Genomic DNA, 6,142 nt, shown 5'->3' on the forward strand with positions numbered 1-6,142 from the left:
AAAGGACTAATACAGGTCATACCTGTGGGAGTCAGTCCATGAACTACTATGGTTGTTGGTAGAGTTGTAACTGTTGTGTAGGTCAGTCATCAGCTCTTTTCAGAGATTTAGCAGCACATATTCTCTAGCTTTTTTGGGGGGGCTGCATTGTAAATACCACCAAAAACGAAAAGAAGAAAACAATTATTGAAGGAATGGAGCATCCAGTCTCAGCACAAGTCTAACAGCAGTAAGGGATGCTTAACAGATTTGCCTTGCCTTTCACCCTTCATGCTGTGATAAACTACCATACAATTTAAAACACTTGTGATAAAAACTGTGTGTGGATCTCACAGAAACAGCATAGTGAGAAGAGAATAAACTGTGGCTCCCATTTATCAGGAGATGCTTCAGCTCTGAGCTAGGTAAAAGGTTCAGCTTAATGATGGCTTGCCTGATGAAGCAAGATTACAGAACAAACTAATCCCCCCTGAACTTTTTCCTCCTCCAAAATAAGTAAAGCTTTCCTAAATTTTAAAAGTCGCACTTTAAAATTATGCACTGGGTGTGGTGGAAGACATAAAGGAATTAAAGCAGCTCATCTGCATATTGATGGTGCTACACCATGTCATGTATAAGCTAACAGCAGGGCTTGGCCTGTGTGCCCAGAGGGAGCAGCAGAGTAAAATGCCAAAAGGCTCCTCTTTCTTTGCTCTTCCCTATTGCACCACATCCAACAAAGCAGTAAGCACATTATTATTCATGGATGAAAAGAGCACCCATGTAAAACTTGCAAGCCATGTGGAATTCTGCTTTTCCCATTGAAAGGATGGACGATTAGCATCCACTTCATTCTGTAAAGAAATATTCTAAAATTAAATTAGTGTTAGGAAATAGCTAGGTTTTTTACTTACCTGTTAGCACACTGACCTTTCTTCAAAGAGCTGATGTATGCAGTGATTATATTGGGAACTGCTGAAAAACATGAGAAGAGACCTAAGAACCAGCAGATAACTCAGGTTACACTAGGAGTTGACTCATCTAAAAAAAAATCTTCAAGCAAAAGAGCACTTTTAACATCCCCTTTGGCTTTCTTTTGTATACAGTCATTTTGTAGCATGACCAAGCTGTTGAATTTGCTGCATTTAAATTATTTAGGCCTACATTTATAAATGTTATTCTGTGAAACTTGTTAAAAAATAATATAACGTTATTTTATACAAATATCTTTGGCTGTTGTGTAGTGACATATTCTGGCTTGCAGAAAAGTGTTCAGAAATTAAACGTTGTTCTCCTTAAACTTTCCCAGCTGCTCAGGGAGCAACGTGTTTATAGTATGTAAGTGTCAGTCCTCATTGCCTCTGTATTTTAGAATAGAAAATAACTTGGACTTTAAAAATGCTGATACGTTGTGATTGGTGTCACTTGATATATAAATATTTTTCAGTCTTTTAAGATACTGGTTGTCAGACTTTGTTCTTAGGTCCCAAGAAAAGTCTATATGGGGGGAAAAAAAATCCAATTAAGTTGAAAAAATCCTAGTCCTTCTTCAGTACCAAATTACTAATTATACTTTGAATGCAAATTCTGTTAATAGCAATACACTATCAACTCCATTAAACCTATACAAGAGAAGGTTAACTGATTAACAAGTTGTAACATAAATCTGAGCCTTCCAACAGAGAGCATGACTGAAATGCAATTTCAAAGCTCAGATGTAAAGAACAAGCTTTCTATCTCACAGTCCCCAGCTGTTAGTCACAGTAATGAGAAGTGCAGCATCTTGCAATGATGGCTGCAGTGCTGTTTACAAAGGGAAATCCTGCAGAATTCCTCACAAGACCACCAATGCAAAGCTTACTGATTAAAACACTTTCTAAGGTTCCTTTCAGCAGTTTCCAGAAGCTTGGGCTTGCCTCTACCGATCGGAAAGAAAAAAAATTGCGAGAACCAAAATGGCCAGAACTTGTGACTTTTCTAATCATCCTAAGTTTGTTTGTGTGGCTTCAGTTTTAGTACAACCTTCAGCACTTCTGCCATCTGGCTTTGATGGGAAGGCAAAGGCATTATTTAAAGCCTTAATGTCTTGGTCTGCTCTGAAGTGAAGGCTTTGGGGTTACCCATCTCTTTTTTCCCCACCAAGCAAAGCAACACTTACTTCTCCAACTGCTACTGCTGATCAACAGCCACATCCACAGAGGTAAATTAAAACAAAGTTTTTTCTCAAAGTTCTTTCTCCTGCCAGCTCTGCCAAGAATAACAAAATAAAAGTTTGTCAGCAGAACTTAACAATAAAAACCAGGCATGCACCTGCTTTAATCTTGCTGAGCTCTAGCAGGAGGCCAGTCAGACACCAGTACACATTTCAACCATCCTCTTTACAGAGTGAAACATTGGCAGCTTTTAAAGACTTCGTGCCTGAAGATAAAGCCCCCAGGCAGCCCAGTTAACTACCAAAACAGAAGGAACCTTTGTTTTGAGGATGGAGGGGAGCATGTTCATACTAAGATTCAGCTGCTGCCAGAGGAAACAACATTAGGGATGTGTAACAAAATATATTTAGCCCCCCACCTTACACTCAGCTGACAGGTTACTGCATTAACTAAACCAGTATTTACTAAAACTGGTTTTAACTCTACCATTGAAGAATGAGATGCAATCTGATTTACAACTGGAGTTATTTCTACAATCAGGAGATTAAACTACTAAACAGCAGGAACACGTTAACTCTTTTTCAGCAGCTCTAGATTTACTGCAGTCTCTACCTGTCCCAGCCACAATCATCCAGAAGTTTAGATTAGATCCCAGTCCCTCAGGTACTGAGTTACTCCATGCTGCCTTTGCTCTGCCCACTCTCTGTCACAGTTCCAGGTAGTGTCAGAATCCAGCTGCCCTCTTTCATGGTGCAGTGGCCCTTAGAAGTATTGGATTTCTAACACACTGTCAAGGTTGTTACTCGTATTCTGGGAAGGTGCTGGGCTTGGAGTGGAGCACACACACCATCAATACTTCTGTAACGACTGGAGCTGCATCTGCCACTTGTTTTCTTGGATATAAGACATGAAACACACTGCAGTCAGGAGTCTTCAGGGAGAAGATTACATGGATGAACAACCTTGAGGGTCACTATGGGAAACACAGAGGTGGGTATGATGAGAGCAGACACACAACCGCTTCCTTTGCATGAATACACCAGAGGAAATACCCACCCTGAGCCCCCCCAGCCACTCTCTCACACCATCAGAAAACTCAGCTATGAAGCTATTTTTTAAACCTCATTTAATAAAAGGTTTTTCAGATATATAGAGGCTATTAAGTAAATAAGTTACATAGTACATTACAATCACATTAGCAAGATTTTCTTTAGTGTATTAATAGTTTATAAAAAAGCACACAAAAAATAAATTCAGTCCAGCCTATCACAACTGTACAGCAACAGGTAAATATATTTATATATGTACAATTTAAACATGTAACAGTCTTTCAAAAGGTGCCCTAGGCAGCAAACACACAAAAGGGAGTGTCTGCTCACTTGTTAAAATAAAAGTAATATACTTTATTATAAAGCATTTGTACAGTAATTACAAAGGCTGACTGCTCCTGTACAGTACACCAAAGCTTAAACTACAACTTTAAAAACAGACCATAAAAAGAATGAACACAAAGTTTATATCAAATCTGAACTACAAGGGGAAAAACATATGAAAAAGCTGCAGGAAACTGGTTTTTAAAATATACAATTATATTCCTATAAAAATATATGTTCGTCTTTCAATCTGGGGAAGTCAAGGGTTTTTCAGGCTCAGCTGTCAGTGGAATCCTAGTCTTGGAAAGAAAAGTCCTTGGACAGCTGGGGATTCAAAGTGTCTTCCTAACGTTTGACACAGGAGAGAATGAGGGCAAGGAAAAAGCAGCTGAACCCAAGTGACAAATTTACATAAAAACTCACCCCCACAGAAATCAAACATGGTCTGTAGACACTGCTTCTCTGTCTCTTTAAAGCTTCGTAAACTTTCAGACAGACATCAGAAGATAATGAGAAAGTTTGCGTGGGAAAAGGTGGTTTAGAATAAGGTGTCTGGCAGAGGTAATCACTGGACTAGAAGTGCAGTGGTATGAAAACAGACAAGACTTCTATGGCTATAGTCCTCTCTATATTCCCATTTCATTCAAAGTAGTATACATATATATAGGAATTTTCCAGTCCACTGCCTGAGAGAGAATTAAGAAGTGTGTAACTACTAAGAGTGAGAAAGTTCACTCTGTGGTTTTAGAAAAACTTTTTTAATGCTGATTTTAATCTAAGCTTGATAAAAATGACCAAAAGCTGCAGTTTGATAAATTGGAGGGTGTTTTTAGCTAATTTGGACTTCCTATTACATGTCTAGTATGAGATTAATAGACAAGTTACCTTTAAGCTTTAGAATGTCTGTCTTTGCCCTGCCTTAAACAGCTGTATTCCTACCTGATCCTAGCTAGGAAAATGCCAAAGTCCTGCACAGCCAACTGAAATCCCATAGGCCTCCAACTTAAGAGTTGGGTTCTCTCAGGTACAATTACCTGTATTGGTAAATGGAAAAACATCAACTAAATTAAAAAGCATAACTGTTCTTGCAGCCAGACTGCAAGATACCTGCAGCTATATCAAATATGCATCACAAGTGCATGCATAGATCTAGTAATTATATACACACACAGAGGCTTACCAAACAGGTGCTGTCCCATGCAGATCACAAACCTGAAAGACTGAACCTCTCTGTGAAAGGCTGCCAGCACAGGGCATGGGGGTAAAGCATGATCTGTCACTGCATCTCATACTGCCCAGCACTGGTGTCCAAGACTCACACAGGTGAGAGTCTGAAATACAGACACCTGACTGTATGTGACCAGCAGGCTGTTGGGTAAGTGACTACTCAGTGCCTGATCTCACAGTGAAAAAGACAAATCTGTTAGTGCACATTTACAGAATGGCAGCCTACAAATCTTGAATTTGCTCCCACTGAAAAGACAGCTGAAGCAGAGATGCCTTGTTCAAGTTCAAAACTTAATGACTGAGCATATGCTGCCTTTTTTTCTGAACAGTAAATGGGGATCAGTAAATAGACTTTTAAACAACGGAAAATAATGAGCAGAGGGTTTTAAAATGGACAAATCAACAAAACAGCTAAGAACTGTTTTTTTAAAAATCGTAGTTGGAACAACACAGCTTTAAATGAACACTATGCTGCAAGGAAGAACTACTCACTGTAACAAACCTTCCTGTTCTCCTCTTCTACTGCAGTACTGGAATCAGTGTGCAATATACCCACAATTTTGCACCACTGAAGAAAATCTCTGACTTGTTCTTATCAGTACCTCAACAGTTTACCATTCATGAGAAGAAAAATTACTTTTACCTCAACTTCCTAAAAAGGGAGAATCAGTCATAGATGTGGTTTTTGAAAGACTTTAACAATGTGTGCATTCAAGCATCGTCATATCTAAACAAACATTAACTTGGTATTGAGAGCAATCCTATAATTTGCTTCCTACATCTTTATACTCGGTTTAATCTGATAATTTCTTTGTCTCCATACTTTGCCATACCACATCTAAAACTACTTCAAACTCCTCTGGGCCATGACTAAATGTTTGCTCATTATCACCATGGCATACATACTGAAATAAATGCAGGTGTTACAGAGAGCAAAAGAGAAAAGGTAGCGAAACATCCCAATTTTCTGCTTATAAGAGCAGTACATTTCAGGACAAATCTCTCTGCAGATTTGCTTTACCAGACCTTACTAGTTGAGCATCCTTTCTTCTGGCTGGAACTACACTCACTAGTCCATACTGCCCCTTGATTTTTCCTAAGCATCTGCTCCTGATAAATGTCAAAAACAAGACCTGAAGCTAAACAGAACTTTGGTTTGTCCCTATGCTAACAATATGTGTTTTTTCCTTAGGAGATTACATACAGATGGATTTGGTAATGTTTAGCAAGGGCAGTGAAAGCATTTTTCTGACAGTTTGATTAATCGTGTTTTAGCTCTGAAGTTTTATCAGATCTCCTCTCCAATCTAAAAAAATAATCCGTTTTTGTCATGTTTCTCAATGTGTGCTCATTCTACCTCTATCTCCATTTCTTGCTTCTAGGTCCTCCTAATCTTTGTTAAGTAACTGT

Source organism: Indicator indicator, chromosome 4, assembly GCF_027791375.1.
Source record: "Indicator indicator isolate 239-I01 chromosome 4, UM_Iind_1.1, whole genome shotgun sequence".
Lineage (NCBI taxonomy): Eukaryota > Metazoa > Chordata > Aves > Piciformes > Indicatoridae > Indicator > Indicator indicator.